The sequence below is a fragment of the Engystomops pustulosus genome, chromosome 6 (genome assembly GCF_040894005.1).
Source record: "Engystomops pustulosus chromosome 6, aEngPut4.maternal, whole genome shotgun sequence".
NCBI classification, from domain to species: domain Eukaryota; kingdom Metazoa; phylum Chordata; class Amphibia; order Anura; family Leptodactylidae; genus Engystomops; species Engystomops pustulosus.
Genome location: NC_092416.1, coordinates 135,435,629 through 135,459,102, shown reverse-complemented (window position 1 = coordinate 135,459,102; position 23,474 = coordinate 135,435,629). Strand labels below are relative to the sequence as shown.

The window sequence follows — 23,474 nt, the reverse complement described above, 5'->3', positions numbered from 1 at the left end:
TCACTACTGCGTCCCTGTAGCTAAGCCCCAGTAATCTTGGGGGTTTTCTTTACAATCACTCACCAAGGCTCTTCTCCCATGATTTCTTAGTTCAGCTGGAAAGCCTGATCGAAATAGAGTTGTGGTCATCCATAACTGCTTCCATGTAAGGATTATGGAGGCCACTGTGCTCTTAGGAACCTTGGGTGCTGCAGAAATTCTTTTTGCAACCTTAGTCACATATGTACCTTGCTACAATTCTGTCTTTGAGCTCCTTGGGCAGTTCCTTAGACAGAGGAAATGGACAGCATTTTCTGTCACAGAAAAGGGTCTGAATACTTGACCATGTGATATTTCAGTTTTTCTTGTTTACAGGCAGTCCCCAGGTTACATACAAGATAGGGTCTGTAGATTTGTTCTTAAGTTGAATTTGTATGTAAGTGGGAACTGTATAGTTTATCATTGTAATCCCAGCCAGAACTTTTTTGGTCTCTGTGACAATTGGATTTTAAAAATATTGGGTTGTCATAAGAATCAATATTAACACTAAAGCTTCATTACAGACACATTTGATAACTGTTACAGCTGATTATTTTAGCCTAGGAGTAAAGTACAATAAATTACCAATATTCAGAGGTCCGTTTGTAAGTAGGGGTCGTATGTAAGTCGAGTGTTCTTAAGTAGGGGACCGTCTGTATTAAATTATCAAAAATATCTTCAGTTTGTTTCTTTTTCTGTCAAGATGGGGCGCATAATGTACATTTATGAGCAAATAAAAAATTGGCTGCAATGAAACAAAGAGTGAAAAATTTCCATGAGTCTTAATACTTTCCATACCCTCTGTATTTGTGTATAGATTGAAGACAACAAAATGGTGTTCAACAGTGAAAGATTTATGGATAGCTATGTTGGTGAACGTTCAGATGAAAAGAGATGGGCGGCTGTATTCATTGACTGACAGCAAATTATCTGCACACTCCTACAAGACAGGCTGTCAATCTCTGAGCAAGGCCACCCACTTAACTGCTTAACTCAGATTGAGCAAGGAGATTTCCCGTGAAGGAGGGCTATAACCAGAGTTTGTCCCTCACACTGGTAAAGGGTTAAAGTTACTCCCCATATAAGCTAAAATAATTTTACACTGAGGCACTATACCTTCATTACAGCCGGTTTTCTGATATGCAAATGAGTATCTTCAAATCTCAGCCTGAACAGACAGGCTGTGGTGGCCGGATGCCACTTATTTCCTTTCATGCTCTCACCATTATGTGCTAGGTAAGATAGTGAAATAACAGCTTGCACGTCCATTGCTTAATGTATCCAGAGAGACTCAGGAATCGAACCCCAAGTATTTTTGTGAGCCTTATCCTGTGGATGAGTATCATTAGTGGAAAAAATCCCTTTAAATGAATGAAGTACAATTTATAGAGATTATTTTCCAACAAATGATATATCACTCTGCCCAGCTCTTCCTGCTCTGTAACATGCTGCCTGCAGATTGCATTTGTACCATGACAGGGTTTGCTTTAAACTGTTAAATAATTGCAGTTAACATCCTAATCTAATGCCTTGCACCAACAGCAGATAGCTGCGTTTTCTCTCATCTCTATTGTGATTTTGTCAAATGTAGAATTTCTTTATCAGATTTCAGCCATTAAAAAACAAAGTCCTTGTTGATTTTTCTTATCCCAATTTCCCTGTACTCCGACTACAAATTAATTCTACTGTCTGAAGCTGACAAAGCTGCTCCGCTAATTAGTCCATAAAGTTCAGCCATTATCTTTATGGAACAGGCTTTACTGCCAACCAAGCAAATAACTTCTCAGAGCCTGGTATACAGATGGCATGTGTTGTTCATTTAGGGACTGAATGCTCACTTTACTCTGGAGAACCCAATTTTCAAGGGGTGCAGTGAGAAAAAATATGTTAATTGTTCAACAGATTGCAAGATTGGCTAAAATTTCATACCTAGAACATGGCAAGTTACTTATCAGTCTTAATAATATTAATAATAATCTTTATTTACATAGCGCCATCAAATGCCGCAGCGCTTTACAAATTATAGTCTTAATATATAATGACACTTTGTGAAACCTACCACCAACTTTTTTCCTTTTTTGTTTCATTTAATTCTAGATGCAGAAAAATGTATTCAAATGGGAAGTGACAGGAAGTAAGGGTTCTTCTTACAGAGACTTTGACAATTAAGGCCGCCTTATATGCATGTGGAAACTTATAGCCATTGATGCTCCATAGGGGAATCTGGGAAATATTCAAATACATTTTTATGGATGGGACAATTAAAACAATGCCTCTTTTTGCTACCTGGAAAGGCAGCCCCCTTACTATTAAGCATAACTTTCAAGAAGCCTAATGACAGGATGTGTGATTAAAGCCAAACCAGTGGGGGACATTTACTTACCTGGTCCAGTCGCGTTGTCCGACGCTGATTCGGGTCTGCTGGGATTCACTTAGGTCGTGCGCCTGATATCCAGCAGGTGCCGCTGCTGCGCCGAGGTCCGCCGTAGTTCACCCTCTTCTTCCCGGTGCATGTAAGTACTGATATTGCGACACACTTTCGTTTTTTAAATTCTGTGTTTTTTCAGAATCCATCGGGCTGTCCGACGGCCACGGCTCGCTATTTCTGTCACGTGAAAGCCGGCGCCGTTGCGCCACAATCCGATCGCGTGCGCCAAAATCCCGGGACAATTCATCGCAAATCGGAAATAATCGGGAAACCCGACAAAAGTGAGGCGTTCGGACCCTTAGTGAATGAGCCCCAGTATATCTAATCCAAAATGAGCAGCTGTAGACAGCACTGTTTCAAAGTGGTTGGGTCTCCTCAGTACAGCAAAGAGAATGGGTTTGGCTGAGTGAGAGGCTTTTGACTAGGGTCAAGGAGTAAGAGTTCTCCTTGTTGAGACTTTGCCAATTAAGGCCGCCTTCTAGGCATGTAGAGACTTATTACCATTGATGCTATAATAGAGGATTCTGGGAAATATGCAAATACGTTTTTCATCTGGAATAGATATACTGGTTTTCTTTTAATTCCACATCATGTCATTAGGCTTCTTGAAAGTCCTGATTGATGTTTAAGGGGGCTGCTTTCAAGATAGCAAAAAGAGGCATTGCTTTCCATGTCCCCTCTTGGAACTTGGAACACCTCTATGGGATGTATTCCTTTTTCCTGTTCTACCATTGACTATAATAGGGTCTATCGAATATTTCTTAATGGTAGCAATCATCATTCAGAATGAAAAAGTAGAGCTTGGGCAGAATGTGAACATGACCTTACACAGTTGTTTCTGTAACTCACATACAAATAAATCAGTATAGACCCTGGATGCCGCGACCACCACATTAGGCACACCAGGACTCAGAGGACCCTTAGGAAATTAGGCACCAATTCTAACATGGTATTTCCGTTCAGGAATGAGTGGCATAACTAAACACAAACAAAGTCCCTGGACAAAACTGCTTTATGGTTGTGCTGTGAAGAGTACTGTAAGTAAGCATGTAATAGTTTTCCCTGAGTTTTTATTTTGGATATATTGGGTGTAATGTGACTTCTGTGACTTTTTAAAGTTACAAACGCACCCATATTATCTAAAAGGACTAGGGCTGTGAGAAACCTGTTGGTAATGTTTAGAAATAGATGTTCTAGATGAAATATTTTCCGCTGATGCCAGATATAGTCAATGAGTTGAATGAACAAAACGTGTTAACAGATTGTTGTTCTTTTAAGCCTTGGAGTCTTCCCAGTGGATTTGTAATGAATAGCAAAGGCTTATAGTAGGAAGTTCAAGCTCAACAATACTTGTTAAAGATAGCAGAAAGAGACTTGACTACTGGAATTATTTAGCCCTCCAAAAGAATACATTTGCCAAGCCAAGAAAGTGTACTTTCCATTTGGTTTCTACTGGTATAAAACAATGTATATAAATATAATTGTTTTGGAATATAGTGAGTGAGCCCTTTTATTTTTTTGCAAAAATGGTTTGAAGTGCATATAAACCTTTGAAGCAAATTAGTAGAGTAAGTGATAATAATAAACTTTGTATTAATCTTATTAAAGGAAAAAGTTTATATGTCCTATTTTTCTGCTTCTTTCTTCTCCTGCAGTAAGCAGGGATTGTGAAAACCTTAATTATGTAATTATGGACCTGTACATGTGCTTGTTACTGGATAATATATTTGGCCAATGGGCGGCACATGGCTGCACTAAATACATTTTACTGGAATAGTGCCCACAGCCGTTATTTTATCAGACCGTGCAGCTCTTATTTTAAAAAGGAAAGAAGTGTTTGTCACGGATCACTTATAGACTACAGTTAATGACGACCTGTGAACAATTGTTGCTAGACTGATCTTAATTGGTTGTGAAAAACAGAAAAAAAAGTACTTTTTTCACAGCCTGAGATTCTAAATAAAGATTATTATTATTACAGGTTCATCTGCAGGTTGCCTTATGAAAATCTTTACTGGCAGAATGAAGGATTAGAGGAGCCTGTCATGAGCAAGTAGTAACTCACAACCAGGGCCTGTTTAAGACAAAGTGGGGGCCTGGGCAAAACTAAAAGTGGGGCCCCATTTTATGAACAGATATATAGATAGGTAATAGAGAAATTATAGGAGATAGATAACTAGACAGATAGATGATAGATATATAGACATGAGATAGAGGATAAATTCATCCTCTGCCCACAAAAGTCGACATGCAGGGGGCCCCTTTAGGACAGGGGGCCCTGGGAAAATGCACAGTTTGCTGCCCCCTAATGCCGGTCCTGTTCACAACCACAATCAGGCCGTTGCCAGTTCATATTAGATCATTTGGTGCTGTCTGTTACTTCATAAAATGGAAATCTCTCATAAAGTTTAGCCATTATGGTAAAGTCCACACATTTATTTTCAACTGTTTATTTGAGCAAAGAAGAAGTGGAATCAGCAGAATTATTAACATAATGCTGATATCTTGTGAGTAATTGCGGTAACTAGTGGTTGATAATAAGTTATTCTGTCAGCAATCACTTCTGTATTTGATACTGGTGGAAAAAAACCTGATAAATAAACTGAACTGGTAATAATCATTCACTAACTCATGAGCTTCCATCACTACAGAGCTGAAGTGACCAGGACTTTTAAAGACGATTAGAGACTGAAAAAACTAGTGGTAATAGGTTCAAAAAGGGTTAAAAGAATACATGCCACTTCTGTTCTACTGCATTGGGGTGGATTTAACAATCTGTTTAACCCCTTGACGACCAGGCCCATTTTTGCATTTTTTATTTTTCACTCCCCACCTTCAAAAATCCATAACTTTTTTATTTTTACATGTAAAGAGCTTTGTGATGGCTTGTTTTCTGCACAACAAATTGCACTTCATAGTGATGGTATTTAATATCCCATTCCATGTACTGTGAAGCAGGAAAAAAATGCAATACATTTCTGTCATTTTCCTGTGGGCTTGGTTTTTCACTGTGTGGCCCAAATGACATGTCTCCTTTCTTCTTTGGGATGGTACGTTCACGGGGATATTTATATAGGTTTTATAATGTTTTCATACATTTACAAAAATTAAAACCTCCTGTACAAAAAAAAAAAAAACGTGATTTTCCATCTTTTGGAATACTTTTCCATTCTTCAGTGTATGAAGGTGTGGGTGGTGTAATTTTTTGCAATTTTTGATGACGTTTTCATTTCTTAAATTTTGGGATCTGTACGGCCCTTTGATCACTTTTTATAGAATTTTTTATATTTTGCAAAATGGCAAAAAAACTGCATTTTCGACGTTATTTTTGGCAGTTTGGGATGTGGCGATACCTAACATGTTTATGGTTTTCACAGTTTATGTATGTTATATCAGTTCTACGGGAAGTTTTTTTAATGTATTTTTTACTATTTGTGAGACCCCCTAGGTTAACCGTAGGTTGTTAGATTGATCCTACCATATACTGCCATACTACAGTAATAAATATGTTAAAACAAGACAGCCTTGGGTCTTTGTATGACCCTAGACCAGTGGTGGCTAACCTATGGCACTGGTGCCAAAGGTGGCACTCTGAGCCCTTTCTGTGGGCACACAGGCAAACACCAGAGATGACTCCAGGTATCTTCCTGCAGTCCAGACAGCCCAGGACTTGGTGTGCACATAGCTATATTAAAAGCAACAGGGCTACCTGGGACTACTGGAGGAGTGGGAAGGTTGTGGACAGATCTGGATTATCATTGTAGCTCCTGCTCCGGCCCTGACAATTCTTCCTGTTTATGGGACCCTGGAGGGAAGGTACAATGATCATCCAAATTTCTCCAAATTTCTCCTATTTTCTGCTTTATTGGTGTCCTCAGGGTGCTGGTATCAATGAAAGCTGTGACAGAGCAGGGAGTGTAAATCACAAATTAAATTTCTGTGCTGGCACTTTGCGATAAATAAGTGGGTCTTGGTTGTAGTTTGGGCACTCGGTCTCTAAAAGGTTCGCCATCACTGCCCTAGACTGTCGTAGTAACAGATTGCTACTCCCCAATGACATCACGGGTGCAACATTCTAAGCCAGCGTGTTAACACCACCGATTGCGTGTGTTACTGGTGGTAGTTTGCTGCAATATGAAGGTAAAATAGAACTCTGTAGACAAGCTTTTTGTAGCTCTAAGTGTGCGCCAAAAAAGTGTCAGGAAACTAGAAGCACAGGAAAAATATCAGGATTTAAAAGATCCGCCCAAATTGTGTAGCCAAAAACAATAGGTGTAAGTGTCATAAAAGGACCAATATTGTGGTGCCGACACTTCATAAATAAGGTGCAACAGGCGCAGCAAAAAAAAAATTTGTTGAGATTATTCTTTGTTTATATTACTTTTCCTATAATTATTATTTTGGTAGAGATAAGGTGACATGTGATGAAGATGAAAGTTTGCAATATGAGCCATTGCGATGGATCAAGATACAATGGAAAAAAGGCATAATAGTAAAATGTGGAAAAAGCACCTTTTGTGTATTTCATTTTGTCACATATCCTCTTTATAATTCCATGTTTATTATACCTGGAAGCAGGTGTGTCTCTAGGTCAAAAGATTTTCACCCCTCTCTGACCTCTATCTGTGTCCTCAGGATATAGAAAGAGTGCTGTGCATTTTTTAAATTAAAGAAGAGCTGTCACCAGAATTGTATCCCTCACACCAGTAATAACTGCTGGTAAAGGGTTAAAATTCATCCCCAAGAGTCAATTTCTGAATAGAAGAGTCATGCTTTCTCCAGGCTGCCACTGAACCACGCCTCCTTCTTTTGATTGACAACACATTGGGACCTATTTACTTACCCTGTCCCCGGAATTCACCGAAAGTTCATTGTCTGACTCCAATGCACATTGCCGCAATTCACTAAGATCGTGCACCTGATATCCTGCATGTGTCGCTTCCCCGTTCAGGTCCAACAAAGTCACCACCTTTTAGGTGCTGCATGTAAGTACTTTGGCTTGCGACACAATTTGAAAGTTAAATCCCGCGCTCAGTCCGAATCAGTGGGATTGTCTGACGGCCCGCCCCCTAAATTGTGTAGTATGGAAGCCAATGCAGCTGCACCACAAAACGATTGTGTGTGCCAAAATCCCAGCCCAGATACTTGGTAAATGCCTGTGCAAGCCAAGTGATCAACCAAAAAAGGTGCACAGTCTGACGGAAGTGAGCAGCTTGGCCCTTAGTAAATGAGCCCCAGTGTCTCTTCAAAGCACAGCCTGAGCAGAGAGGAAGTCCTCTCATCGTCCACTTTCTGTCCTTACCGGAATGCTGTCCCTCTCACGACCTGGTGAATTTAGTATGGTGGGAAACTGCAGAATTTCACACACTCAGTGATCAGCTGACCGAAGTGGTGGTGGGCAGAGCCGATATAGACAAAGGCAGAAAAAGTTGGAGAAAATTTTAATGGTGGGAGGAGGCCTGGGACACGTGCACTGTACTTTTCTACAAAAGTTTATTGGGCCTGTTCTTGTTGACAACGTCCCTTTAAAACATAAAACACAACAATAATCACATCAAAAAAAATAACATACTGCAAACACAATAATTTCCATTTCTCCTCATTATATACATTTAAAAAAGGGAAATAATTGACTCACCTGCTGGTCCAGCCTCATTCACACCCCCTATATAAATAGGAACACATAACAGTTATAACAAAAAATAATAACACCAAAACTCATATTAATAAAACTTCACCCCTCCCAACCTAAAACATACACCCCAAAAATTCTCTACCCCTACAAATACCCCTACCCCTACATACAGGGCCGGTTCTAGACAAAGTGGGGCCCTGGGCAAAATTAAAAGTGGGGCCCCAAAATAAAACTATTTTATGACCAGTCACAGTCAGCAAGAGGCTCCCTTTAGTATGGTAAAACAAACTGTAATTTTGGAGAATTTTATAGGAGATGGATCATAGGAAGATTGATGGGCAGAATGGTGGCTCATTGGTTAGCACTACAGCCTTGCAGTGCTGGTCAACATCTGCAAAGATTTTGTATGTTCTCTCTGTGTCTGCGTGGGTTTCCTCCGGTTTCCTCCCACACTCCAAAAAATGACTAGTAGGTTGATTAGACTGTGAGGCCCAATGGGGAGAGGGACCGATATTTTCTGAAAGCAGACACTTGCCCCATTTTCTAAATTGTATCAAAGAGTTTATAGACACAGGCGCAATTATGATTTAGGCTGGATTCACACGACCGGTGCCCGCCGTACCGTAGCACAGCGGGCACACAGCAGCGCGCTGGGAGAGGAGGAGGGGGAGAGCGCTGCTCACCCCCGCCCCTCTCCATAGGGATATATGGCGCACGGCGCCGTATGCCCTGAAAAAATAGGACATGTCCTATTTTTTCACGGAGCAGTACGGTGCCGCACGTGTGCTGCACCGTACCGCTCCCGTAGGGCGCCGTGCGCCCATTGCCGTCTATGGGGGACGTATATCGGCCGTATATACGTCGGCCGTATATACGTCCCCCTTGCGGTAGTGTGAATGCAGCCTTAAACTGAAACATTTTATAAAAAATGCTTAAAATTTGACTTTGATGGCAACAAATTTGTTCCAAACAGAAAATATTTACCTTTACATCTCCTAAATGTAATAGATGGACATGTGTAGAGTTCACAAATGTGCCCAATTGATATGTTCACATAAATGAAATCCACATAATATCACTAAAACTGTAATAACTAGATATCTGCTTTTCAGTTAGACATTTTTAGACAGTCACAACCTGCAAAATATAGCAATAAAACAGAATAAAAAGTAAAGGCGCCATAAAACCTATAGAATTTTGAAAGCAGACAACCAGGCGATGCATTTGGCAATTAACATTCAACATTTCCTCTAAAATATGTACAAATACAGATACTTATATAAAGAAAATATACTTTCCTAAAACAGTAAGATGTGAGGAGATCATACATACCCCACATGTGCATATTCACCAAAATATGCAACAAAGTGAACTGCAGAAAATTTACACAGGTCTATCATTGTCTGCTCCTTAAACAATGGTAACCCAAATACATAACTATATATCCATAAACCAAGCTAATGAGATAATAAAAGTCACGTTTAGATGTGCGCCATTCTATTAGCTGCACAATAACAGAACCCTCCGCGCTTCATAAGAATGAGAGTGAGAACGTCATAACATGGGTGTAAGTAATGGAGGATGGTGGGAAATAAAAAATGTATTCCAGAATAGTCACATTAGGCGAAGAGGACCGAATGTTCATCGCTTCAGTCAATTTTCCCAACAAAAAAAAAATAGAAGGAAATAAGAGAGAAAGTGTGTTCTTAGATTTCCATTATCTGTGAGGTGCAGCAGCTCCTGTATGCAGCAAATGCTCCCTGCAGCCTGATGGCTAAGAATCTGGATTGGGGGGGGGGGTACATTTCAGAGGACTGTATCTCTGGCTTTGTGACACATAGAACCTTACTTCTTTTTTCCTATGAAAATAGAGAGTCTCCTCTTTTATATGAATCTAAATTTGTGTTTATAAGTTTTAGGAAAACAGAGATAATAACTGTTAAACTGCCGTTGGGAGTGATTTTTATATATAAAAATGGCACCTGATATTCTCACTTTATACCTGAATATCTCTGGATCCATAGCACCTAGAAACAAAATTCAAGATTCATTTGAAAGAAGAGATTCTCCCCTTTCAGGGGGCCCTGGGCAATTGCCACCTTTGCCTACCCATAGCGCCGGCCCTGCCTACAAATAAAGCCTTTAGCCAATTGACAAATTCCCTCAGATGAGGGAACAGAGAGGAACAGGAACAGTTTCAGCCAAGAAAGTCGACATCACTTCCCAATCTACATCCCTCCTGTCACGGAAGTGTAAGTAGAAGGATCTGACAACGTCCATAAACCCTATCTGGACCTTTTCAGTGATTCTGTACTGTCTACTAGTGCGGTGACAACTCTATGACACTCTATGACTCACTGACATCTTGCAGTGTCTATTGTACTAACACCACTTAAAGGACATCACCAGGATTAGAGATGGGTGAATCGATTCTAACAAAGTGGAATTAGTTTAGAATTTCAAGAAAACTTCGGTTCTGCACGAATCTGAAGTTTTTGTGGGAACAAATTTTTTTCCCCCTCTATTAGCAAAAAGGAACACCCTCAATCACATGTGCAGACATGTAAGCCAATCAGCGACTGGCAGGCTTATGTGATGTCACAGCCCTATAAAAACAAACAGCCATTTCCAATGCCGTCATTTCACACTGCATGAGCTGCTTGTGCTCAGTAGCTGATGGAGGGATTTTTGCTCAAAGTCCAGGGTGTCCATTTTGGGGGATCTGTATACCCCAAATTTCAATTATTTTTTGTTGCTAAAGTTGATATCAAGAAATCCACATAGTTGATAGAGTGATTTTTTTCTCAAAGTCCAGGGTGTCAGTCTTTGGGATTCTGTATTCCCAAAATTTAAATTCTTTTTTGTTGATATCAAGAAATCCGTGTCAAATCCACATAGTTGGTGGAGTGGTCCAGCTGCTGTGTTACCTGCCATAGCGGCCATCCTGTTGCCATGTACGCCGATGACACGTTTGTGTTTGCCATGCTCCACAGCATGCTCTGGTCAACTCACATAATCGTGCTCCTGGTTGATGCATTTTATCACACATATGGTGATAAAAGGCAAGAACCCCTACTGGGAGGTGCTTGAAGTTGAGATTATTCTGATTGTAGCAAGGGTGATTGTATGTTTTGATTTTGTCTTTTTGCCCCAGTGAATGTTTTACCCCCCCCATTTCTTAATAACCCCCTCTCCCAAAGTGGCTGTGCAGATTCGATAAAAAAGAAAAAGTATTTACCTTTTCCGTGATTCCCATTGCAACAGGTGAGCTGGCTGTCTTCTTCTAATGGAGTGAGAGATTTAGCAGCAGTGATACAATTATGTCATAGCGTTGTCGATTCAGGGACGCTTACATCCTTTGTGCTGCTGTGTATAGTGGCAAAGAACGGAGTTTAGTACTCCTTGCTCATCCGGGGTGTTCAGCAAAGCCGGATGTTCATATAGGCGGGATGGGCGGGCGTCTGGGGACATACCCAGGCCCATGCTCACCTTCCGGCTTCTTCTCCCTGGCCCGCGGCTCCGTCTTCTGCTCCTCCGGAAGTGCTTCTTGCTCTTACACAGAAGTTTCTCCTGTATTGACCTTTGCCTCCTCAGATATGTCACCCCATGTTGACCAAGCCTCATACTGACAGCGCAGCGCCTCGGACCACTCCGTTATGCTCATCCATCTCCTTGTAGACCCTCCCAGCGACTCCCGCCTTTGGCGCCTGCGCCTCACTTGGCTCCAATCCCCAGCGGTTCAGAGCGTAGTTAAGGCAATGCATACTGAGTTTTGGGATACGCACTCAGCTCACCCTGACCCCCTTCTAGTTTGGGATTCCTACAAATCTTCAGTTAGGTGTGCGTTTATCTCAGGTGCAGCGGAGCACAGAAAAGTATTGAAAGCACAGGAGGAGGGACTTTCAGCTACGTTGGTTGCCGTAGAGAAAGAATACCTCGAGCACTCCACCCAAGGAAAAAAAAAGAGCTTGGGCACAGGCACATTTGGCTGCAACAAAAGAACGCACCAGCAAGCGCTTACTTGCCAGGGAGGCATCCATATTCGAGTTGGGGGACAAAAACGGGAAGTTGCTAGCGTACCTCTCAAGGGCGGAGCAGCCTTGTGCCTCTGTACCTTCCATCCTGGATGACAGCGGAGCCCTGGGTACGGAACCTTGATCCATTAATTCTGTATTCCGTGAATTTTATTCTTCTCCCAACAGTTCCAGGTTGTCCACCTCTTCTGTTGAGATGTCCCAATTCCTTGATAACCTTCCTTTGTGGAGGCTTACAATGGCAAAGTCGTCTGAACTTGATGCTCCGATCTTGGCAGAGAAGGTGGAACTCGCTACACAGTCCCTCTCCCCTGGTAAGACTCCTGGCCTTGAAAAGTTGGCCGGTGAGTGGTATAAGGACAACTGTGTCTCTTTAGTTCCCCGTCTCCTAAGCCTCTGATGCTCTTTAAAATGGCTCTCTCCCTGACTCCATGCGAGAGGCCCTCATTGTGGTTCTACCTAAGCCTGGCAAAGACCCCCTGCTTCCTGACTCATATCGCCCAATTTCCCTCATAAACTCTGATATTAAAATATAAGCAGAAATATTTTCCACAAGACTTAATAAGGTAATACTATCTTTGATTCAACCGGACCAAACTGACTTTATGCCTGGTAGGGGAACTGACATTAATATACAAAGACTGCACTTATATTGCAGAGGAGGAGGGCTCCACAGATCCCGGGTTCAAACTATCCCTTGATAATTGCAAGGCCTTTGACTCAGTTGAATGGCCCTATCTGTGGGCCCTCATGCCTAGATTGGGTATTGGCCCCCGCTTCACGGCACTAGTTAAACTACCGTATAACAAACCTAAGGCTAGGGTTAGGACCAACCTAAATATCTCTCCCCCCTTCCCTATGGCCAGTGGTACTATACAGAGGTGCCCATTATCCCCTCTCCTATTTGCGCTTGCCATCGAACCTCTTGCTGTGGCGATTCGTCGCTCTGATAACATTAAAGCCATGTACGCCGATGACACATTTGTGTACTTAAAATTGGACACCACTTTGTCCCTTCTCGGCTAAGGGAGTAATCTCCCTTCTCCAATTTTAAGTACTTGGGGGTCCAGGTGTCACGCAAGATCCAGGCCTACAATGAGCTAAATATTGATCCCTGTTATCTTCTACTGAGTCTCGCCTGAAGGTCCCCTATCCCAATATGGCCTAATTAACATTTACAAGATGATTTTTCTTCCCAAATACCTGTATCTCTTCCATGCTTGCCCGATACTGCTCCCCAAGAGCTTGTTCAGGCGCATAGAAGGCCATCCTTCTACTGGCAGGGTGGTGCCCCACGCTTTAGTTTAGCTCTGCTCCAGGCTCCGAAGTCCTGGGGTGGGTTAGCAGCTCCTGATTTATGTTTATACTACTTGGCGGCCCAGATGGCATACGCCCAATGGTTAATAGATATTGATAGAGGCAATGCTGCCACTGCGCTGGCTGGGACCTTAGCCCTTACGAATTTGCTGTATAGATACAAATCCCCTTCTGAAACCCCACTTCCTATGCATATGATTGCAGTGTGCTGGCGTAGGGCACAAATCCTGGTAGGGGAAAACAATTCTCCCCCTCTCTCGCCATTATGGCTCAATCCTTGGCTCTCTCACTTTCTCTCCCTCCTGGGTTGGATGATGTGGGGAGCAGCAGGGGGGAAATTCATTGGTCAGCTCCTATCTACAGATGCAGAATTACTTAGCTTTAATGAGATAAGAGAAAGATATACGGTACCCCAATCGCCAATTTCCACTATACACAATTACAACATACCTTCGGGGCCCAGTTCGGTTCCTTAAGCCTGACGGTGAGATTCTTTAACCCCCTTAACGCCGAAGCCACTTGGCCCATTTTTTCAAATCTGCCCTGTGTCACTTTAAATGGTTATAACTTTGAAACGCTTTAACATATCCAAGTGATTTTAAAATTGTTTTCTCGTAACACTTTGTACTTCATGTTAGTTGAAAAATTTTGGTGGTATGTTTTGCATTTATTTATGAGAAAATCAGATATTTGGTGAAAATTTGGAAAAATTCTGGATTTTCGAACTTCAAAATGTTCTACTTTTTGCATACATAGTCATAACCACAAAAATACTTAATAGCTAACATTCACTAAATGTCTTCTTTATGTGGACATTTTTTTATGCATAATCTCAATTTTGTAAGATGTTATGGGCCTTTGAACGTTAGGTGCGATTTTTCACATTTTCATAAAAACGGCAAAATCCTGCTATTGAGGGACCTGCTCAGGTTTGAAGTCACTTTGAGAGGCCTAAATAAAAGTAAAACCCCATAAATTACCCCATTATAGAAACTACACATACCTTAACGTATGTAAAACAACTTTTATGAAGTTTGTTAACCCTTTAATCATTTTACAGGGGTTAAAAGAATATCAGATGCAATTTTGAAAGTAAAAATTTTTTGGCTAAATTAATGTGTTTTTCAAAAAATGTACAAATTCTCAGTGGATAAAATACCAAAACGCTCCACAAAATTTGATACCCAATCCCTCCCGCGTATAACAATACCCCATATGTGGTGGTAACCTGCTGTATGGGCACACGCCAGGGCATTGAAGGTAAGCTACGCCATTAAGAGCATATTATGCATTGTCACATTTTATTGGCTATGCAATCTTTATTTTTTAGGCAATTTGGACATATAAGGGCTTATTTTTTGCGACATGAGATGCACTTTACAAATATTTCATTTTAGTGGGTCATTAGCTTATTGATGAGATTTTATTAACTTCTGAATGTATGGGTGAAAAGAAAATTGTCAATTTTGGTTTACTTTCTTTTCATATTTTTAGGGGGTCGTACACTAAATATACTTTATTATCTTTATTCTATAGGTCACTACGATTACGGTGATATCTCATTTATATAGTTTTTCATTTATTTGGTGTATTACACTGTGTAATGTAACACACTGAGAATAATCTCAAATTATTCAAATCAGTACAATAGAAAACCCCAAGAAGTGACATAATTTAGGAAACTACACCTCTCAAAGAATTTATCTTGGGTTTTAGTGAGCATTTTAACCCCTGAGATGCAGGCCAAAATGTAATACAAAGTGAATGGAAATATCTCAAATATGCTATGTTAATGGCAATTTATTTTGACTAACTTACGCCACTTAAGACAAACACATCAAAAATCATTACGCGGGTAATCCCGGTTAGGACAATACCGCACATGTGGCAATAAACTACAGGATAGGCACAGGACAGGGTTTGGTAGGGAGCAAGCAGAATTTTAGCTTTTGGAGCCCCTGAGGTACCAGTACAACAAAACCCCTAAGAAGTGACCCCATTTTGGAAAGAATGTATCTAGGGTTGTAAGAGCTTTTAACCCCTACGATACTGGCTCAAATGTAATACAAAGTGAATGGTGCAGAGTAAAAATTGCATTGTTTTCTCAAATGTGCCATTGAAGTGACAAATGAAATCAGCCAAAAATCCAAAAATCTTTTTGCTTCTTATTCTGGCTATGGCAGTATCCCATATGTGGCAATGATTTGCAGGATGGAGACACGGCAGGGAATAACTGGCATTTGGAGCACAGACATTTTACATACTTTTTTGGCATCATGACGCATTTGTAGACCATGGCTGCACGGGAGTGCCAGAGAGGGTAAGTATCTGTTGTTTATTATTTTTTAACCCCCCCCCCCCCAGATAAAAAAAAAAACATTTTAACATTTTAACCCCCTCGTGCACTAACAACCCACCAGCTCCCCACTTTCACAACCTTTCCCAACTGACAACACACAAGCTTCCTCTCACTGACCATACATACTCCCCATCCCCCGCTGTAAACACACAACTCTCACAAATGACATTATCAATGCTGCCCTCTTCACCACTAAGAGCACACAAGCTCCCTCTCACTGACAACACAAACCCCTTCCCCACTAACAACATCTAAGCTCGCCATCACTGACAACACACTCCCACTAACACACATCCTTCTCCATTGACAACACACAAGCTCCTCCTCACTGACGTCACACACTCACCAAGCCCCCACTGCTAACACAGACACTCACCCCTCCCCCACTGACAACACACACACTTTCCCCCCTGAATCACTGACAGCACACACTCCCAGTTCCTTTACTGACTAAACACTTGGTACTTATCTCCTGTGTCCTGTTCTCTTCCAGCACATGCTGTAGCTGTAGGCTGGGTGGTCACCTCTTCAGCTCTATACCAAGATGCAGCCACATGAGGAGAGGAGCTGTCAGGAGAGGACTGAACAGAGGACAATCTCCATCTCTAACTCTATGTCCTGCACATCCTTCACTTCAAGCGGAGCAGAGATGTCACTATAAGCCGTCGCTTACACCTGCCTACCCTCCTCTCAGCCCTGGCATCATGACTGTGTTTCTGTTTGCCATTGAACCAGTAATACAGGCTGTTAAATACATATTTGGATATTGGATCTTTATCTGCGGCTCACACTGAAGTATTTCTTTCTCTTTGTTTGTTCTCTGTGTTCTGCACACAGAACCACAATCCTGATGTTTTGAAAAATTAGATTCTCATCCCTACAGCTAGACCATGGTTCTGAGTGATATACCGACCAAGATATGGGAGTCCAAACTGATGCCCCCCCCCAACCTCTAAAGGTCACACGACGTCACGCGACTGGCAATGGGGGTACAGAGCAATACGGTGCCGCACATGTGCAGCACCGAACCTGGGGAAAAGATAGGACATGTCCTATGTTTCCCCGTATTACGGCACCATACTCCATGTATCTGTATGGAGAGGGGCGGGCAGCGCTCACCCCCTCCTCCTCTCCCATGCACCGCTGTGTGCCCTCCATGCTGTGTTCATGCCTTAGCCTTAGTGTTCCTGTCCTGGCAATGGTAAACATATAAAAATGACACAGGCTGTACCAGTGATAGAAACTTGACATGCTTAATCGGAATTAGGGTATTCACTCTCTAATATAACTTTGACTCCATGTTTCTTGGGTGTATGGCGGTCAGTTATTGCCATAGTTTTCTGTTACTACACTGCTTTATTGACATCTAGTGGTTCCCTTGGATATTATATAATGCACATCATACAGTAGTCATGCATATAGATTGTATAGATTGATTTTCCACCTCATTCCAATTCCACAGAGATCTGCACATGATTTTCAGCCAGAACCAGGACACAGATGGTCATACATATATATGACATGTTCTGTACCAACTACTTTCCCTTACCCAATACTTTTGTATAGAGGTTTGTTGAACAGGTTGCATCATTCTCCAGGATACCAATTCTCTTGCTGAGTAATGCTGCCACCTGCTGGATGCCCAAGTTATGTCTCTTGTAAAATTTAGTAAAAATGGAGAAAGAGAAAATCACAGCTGGTGCCAAATATTGTAATGAAGAACGGGATTTTTTGGGAAAAGCTGAAACAATAGATGACTTGTATGGTCGTTCTTTATATAGATAATGGCAAGAAAAAAGTTACACTGTTTTGGGCGTGCATCCAGGTGAGAAAATGGATATTCGAAAGGCAAGTTGTGAGTATTTATAAGCTAAATTTGTTAGACAAGCTAAACAATTTTAGCTCATAAACACTCAAAGTTCAACTTACCTTTCACAGATCCATTTTTCACAGTGAAACATGCCCAACACTCTGTAAGGTATATCCTTGCCATCACCTTGTAAAATCTGACATTCTTACAGGGTATGGTTATTAGTCATACAGGAGAGTACAGGAGAGTAGCTCTAATAGGTGCAAACAGGGTTGGCTCCAGTGTAAGTGTGCCCCTTTGTAGTGCACTAACGTGGCAACATTAAAAATTATGAAGCTAAAAAAGTCTGCTGTTCCCTAAAATATCCCTTAGTTTATCATTTCAAACAGCCTTGTTATGGTTATTTTATATAAAGCCCCTATGGATTCAGTATGTGCCCTATGAAGTCACTATGGGGCACATTTAGTAAGGGTCCATCGGACGCATTTCTGTTGGGTTTCGCGTTTTTTTATGATTTGCCCTGAATTGCCCCGGGTTTTTGGAACACATGATCGGATTGTGGCGCATCAACACAAATAGGGGGCCGTGGACGCCGGACAACCCCACTGATTCGGACAAACCGCGGAATTTAAAAACCAAATTGTGTCGCAAGATCAGCACTCACATGCATCGGGAAGAAGAAGGTGAACTCCGGTGGAACTCAGCAGGGGAAGCAACACACGCACGATCTTAGTGAATCGCGGCAGCCGATCCTCGTCAGACATTCTGGATTGGCGGCGTCAACTGGACGGGTAAGTAAATGTGCCCCTATACGTATGACGGACAGGTGATAGTTATGGGTTCTGTTATGGAGTTTGCACTTGGGTGGAATGTAACATAAGAGGAATGTCTGCTTGTTTTACAGCAGAGGTAATCCCACAGTAATTCCTCATGCATCAGAAAAAGATATAATGCGGATAGTGCCACAATCCGTAGCTTGGTCACGGTGTGGTGAGACACAGTGGGGGAATTTACCTATGGGGCACATTTACTAAGGGCCGTGCGCCAGTTGGCTGTCGAACTTTGCACATTCTTTTAGGGGCTTGCACAGGTATTTAAGAAGTGTCCGCACCACACAATGCAACCGTTTTGTGGCGCAGCTGCACTATGCTTCATGCAACACAAATTTCTGCACTGAAGAACGTGTTCCTGAAATCCTGAATCTGGCGCACCCTGCACTATACACAGGCAAACTGAACATAGTTTACACTGTTTTTTGTAAATATGCCCCAATGTGTCTCTAACACAAACTAGTCTTTTTCTACTCCAGATTTATCACTGTAATCTGCAGTATTAGACTGAATGAATAATAATAATAATAATATGTATTTGTTTAGCGCCATCAAATTCTGTAGCGCTTTACAAATCATACATTACATTATAAAATTACATTACAAAGAGTCATATGGAACAATAGTAGTGATATACTATAGGCCCTACAAATCTGTAATTCACTTCCTACATATTATACTAGCATCAAGGGGAATGGAGGATGTGTCCCTTCTGCCTGCTTTCAATCTGTGGTTTCAAGACTTTTGAAGGACCTTTAAAGCTCCTGAAATGGCTCTTGTGTACATATGAATTGAGAGCATGAACTATATGATGTACTGTACAAGGATTTCATGGGTGAAAGTCCTTCTCAGTCTCAAATTTTATGGGTGGCAATGGGACCCCTATATTATAATTCACTACTGTTCCTACTGCAGACCTCTTTTTAGTTGGTCTAAACTCTGCGCCACAGTTTTTGGCTAACAGACGATTTTCTCAAGGCCACCGGGCAAGTGGAAAAAGTGCCAAAAAAGGTCTAAAAGCCTTGATAAATGTGACGCAAATCTACTAGAATTGTGGGGCAAGTAATTAACCCCAGTGTACTGCACAGTGACCTGATGTAATAGACCTCCATGGGGGCAATGATCTGGCAATAATTTGTGCAATTTTAGCCTCATCATCTGATTTACAGTTGTCTGAGACTTTGCAGAGGCCCCCACATTACCGCAAGAGGTTTCAGTGCACCATTGCATCTTCCAAATCTCTGCTGCCCTGCAAAGCTCTGCTTTAGGCCACCCCTCTCTATGAACATAATGACAAGTCCTGATTATATTCAGAATGTGTCTTCTTCTCTGCTTTACATCAAACAAGGAGCCCCTATTGTCATCCATAATGCCATATAGTTCTAAATTTGGCTTCTGAGCATGGCTGGAATAATGAAGAGCTTGTTCTTGTATTCTGAGACAAATTAATAATGAACTGGCTTCCTTCCTAGATTAACAACTTCTTGGTGGTTAGGAATGATTTTAGGACCAAGGGAGTATAAACAAGTTTGTCGACTTCTATTAGGACCAGAGTAATGTGAACAAGTTTGTCAACTCCTATTAGAACAAAGGGAGTTTCACTGATTTTTCGACTGATAAAATTTGCTCCCACTTTTCCAAATTCTATACCTGTAACAAAAGAAGAGCCCATGCATGGGTTAAGACTGAAAGCACATCTACCAGCAGGTTAACTGATGGTGATGATTATTACTTACCTCCCCATCCCAGCCCTGTGTGTGTACGCAGCATTATCTATTATAACTTTGCAGGGCTGTATTTCTTAGAAAAATAAGTTTATTACATATGCAAATTAGTCTGTGGTGTTCTGCAGTGAACCACTAGGCTCCGCCGTAATATAATCTATTCACACTTTGGGTGGAGTGAAGTCACCAAATCTCTTTTCAAATCTTGGGCTAGGCAGCAAGCCAGCAGCGCAGAGTACATCATTTATGCGCATGCGCAAGATTTTTACATTCTTTGTGCTGTCAGCAGCCCTCAGAACGCTTTCGGGGCGGTGGCAGCCACCAAGAGATGTGAATAAATTATAGATTACACTGTTGAATATCCACTTAACAGGGTATTTTAAAAAATTGAGAATTAACATTTTTGTAAGTGTTACACTTTAAATGTTCTTTCCAGAATTCTAGCTTCTTAAATAGCAGTTTCATTTCTATTAATGCAACAATTTTTGCTTCTGGACCCAGGGAAATAATTATTTTTACCAAATTGTCATATGCCATTCCACATTTAAAAACAAAGAGAACAATGCCCATGTGTCCCTTTTCTTTCCACAGCTGTGGCGTCTGTTCTAAGGATGCTTGTCAAAAATATTCCTCAGCAGCAATGAAGTGAGCGGAGACTAACTTCTTCCTGTATCTGCCCTGAAGCTGAGTCATATTTTGTTTGCGCAGAGTTCCCATGATGCCTTGTGTTTTCTCAATAAGTAATTCAGCATTAAAACCTTTGAGATTCCTACACATAAATCCACTTCTGCATCCACAGATCTGCACACACTTAGTTCTGTCACATAACCTCCCCTGTCTTCCTCCAGAGTGACCAGGGAGCAGCAGTCCCTCCCCTTTGTGAGTCTGTAGAATTGTGTACATGATGGTTCACAGGGCTTATCAGCACGGACAAGAGGAGCATAACAAACAAACTACTAATCAAAATAATAGACAAAGTCCCTAAACCTATTGATTTGTGAAAAAATTCATCATAAGTGTGCTCACTGCACATGTTGAATTCACTTTTCCTGACTCCTGACATGAGCAAAGACACAGTCGTTTTGTGGCATGGCTGCACTATTCTTCAGCCGTCACAAATTTCTGCACTGAAGGGGGCGATCTGGGGCTCAGTTGGACCATGCGCCAGATTTATCATGCAAAGTCTGACAGAAATGTATTGCACACTCCATATTAATGGTGCAACAAAAAAAAAGTGGTGCACTCTGTCCAGGTAGTGCAGAGGGCGCCAGATTCGTGAAGAACATGCATCATAGTTGATGAATCTGACTCACTCTGACCTACTGTATACACAGGCATATGGCACATAATGCTGTTTGCACTGTTCTTAGTAAACATGCCCCTATGAATTCCTGTATAAGAGAGTGGAACATGATGCAAGGTTGAAATTGTGAAATGTATAAGAGGAGATCATCTGCATATAATGCAGTTTTAAAACAAAGACCAGACCTTTGTTTCTCCTCTACCCGTGGTCGGTATAATATTTTATCTGGTGTTTCCGCCTTATGAGTGTCTCTCTAATATACCATGCACTTTGTATTTGACAATTATTGTTTACATTTCATATGGGAATATGCTCCTGCTCCATTTGTTTATTGAATGTTTGATAGGTGCTATACGTTTTGTAGAGTTGAGGGTATTCGCCCCGTTCTTCTCCCCAGCTCTATTTTTCTCTTTTTGTGGATTACCTAAAAGAACATGCAACGTCTGACAGAAAACTGGTGCAAGGACCTTAGTAAATGTGCCCCTATATGTCCCAACCTGAATTCTGTGAATGTTTGGATTGTTGCGAATGACATTTGCAAGGTGTTCCATAATGATTACATATTGCAGTGGGACAGGGGACAACGTCAAGCCCTGCACTTTTTTTGCAGATGAGGAAAATGAGGAGGATGTAGGACAGGAGGCCACAATAAATGGTGGATGGATGATAGGAGACCACAATATGAGCAGAATAGAGGACAGAGGCTACAATTTGCAGGGGGGTGGAGGACAGGAGGCCACAGTATAAGGAAGATGGGGGACAGGAGGCCACAATATAAGGAGGATGGAGGTCAGGGGCCACAATTTGGAGGGGGGTCGGATGACAGGAGGCCACAATAGGAGCAGGATGGAAGACATTGGCCACAATATGAGGATAATGGAGGACAGATGACAGGAGGATGGAAGACAGGAGGCCAAATAAGAGTTTGATGGAGAATAGGGGCTCACAATATGAGGAGGATGGAGGAGAGGGGCCACAATATAAGACAGATGAAGAACTGAAGGCCACAATATGAGGGGATGGACGGGATGGAGGACAGGAGGCCACAATTTGAGTGGGAGAGGGGATGGGGTAGGAGTACATAAAGCTGGTGCATAATAAGTATGGGGAGCTGAACAAAGTGGGGGATCAAATGTAACAGGAGGATAAAATTAAAGAGGGGGCACTATATGTGACTGAGTTGCATTAGGGCGTATCTTATAATTCTACAGGGGGATTGGCCCCTTGATGATTGGCAGATCACTCAAAAAGAAAAAAAACATCCCCCCAATCTATAGACATAATATCATAGGGCAGTGATATCTCTGCAATGTCTACACCTATATTAACCCCTTAACGCTCTGCGCCGTAGCTCCACGGCGCAGAGGTATAAGGGATGTATGAAGAGGGCTCACGGGCTGAGTCCTCTTCATACAGAGGTGGGGGTTGTTGCATATTGCAGCAAACCCCCACCGCTAATCACCGCAGTTGGTGCTTGCACCGACCGCGGCTATTAACCCTTTCAACGCAGCCGGCAAATCGGTTGCCATCGGTTGCCATGGTAGCCTCGGATCTTCGTTTGACCCGAGACTATCTGGCAGTGGCTCATTGTGGCTCATTGTAATGAATGTGCTGCAAAAATGCCATATATTGCAATACAGAAGTATTGCAGTATATGGTAGGAGCGATCTGACTATCTAGGGTTAATGTACCCTAGATGGTCTAAAAAATAGTGAAAAAAAAAATAAAAAAAAAAGTTAATAAAAAAATTAATAAAATATTAAAGGAAACCTACCACTTGAAGTGGCAGGTTTAAGAAGAAAACACCGAGCACCAGCTCAGGGTGAGCTGGTGCCGGAGCTTATTTTTGTTAGTGTTTTAAACCGCTGTATCGCGGTTTAAAACACTTTTTAAACTTTATAGCCGGCGCAGGGAGGTACGCGCTCGGCGCTTACCATGCGCGCGGCTACATAGGGAGCGAAGGAGAGCCGCGCGCATGGTAAGCGCCGAGCGCGTACCTCCCTGCGCCGGCTATAC

The 23,474-nt window shown here is 41.8% G+C and overlaps 1 long non-coding RNA gene across 1 annotated transcript in view; it reads right to left on the bottom strand.

The window, feature by feature from the left end:
* Positions 1 to 7,879: 7,879 nt before the first annotated feature.
* The window catches only part of LOC140064359 (uncharacterized), a 29,449-nt gene continuing 13,854 nt past the window's right edge, over positions 7,880 to 23,474 (bottom strand). Inside the window, exons 2-3 of the long non-coding RNA XR_011847755.1 lie at positions 8,085 to 8,111; positions 7,880 to 7,969 (exon numbers count right to left, since the gene is read on the bottom strand). This is a non-coding gene — a long non-coding RNA (uncharacterized lncRNA). The remainder of the gene's footprint in view (positions 7,970 to 8,084; positions 8,112 to 23,474) is intronic.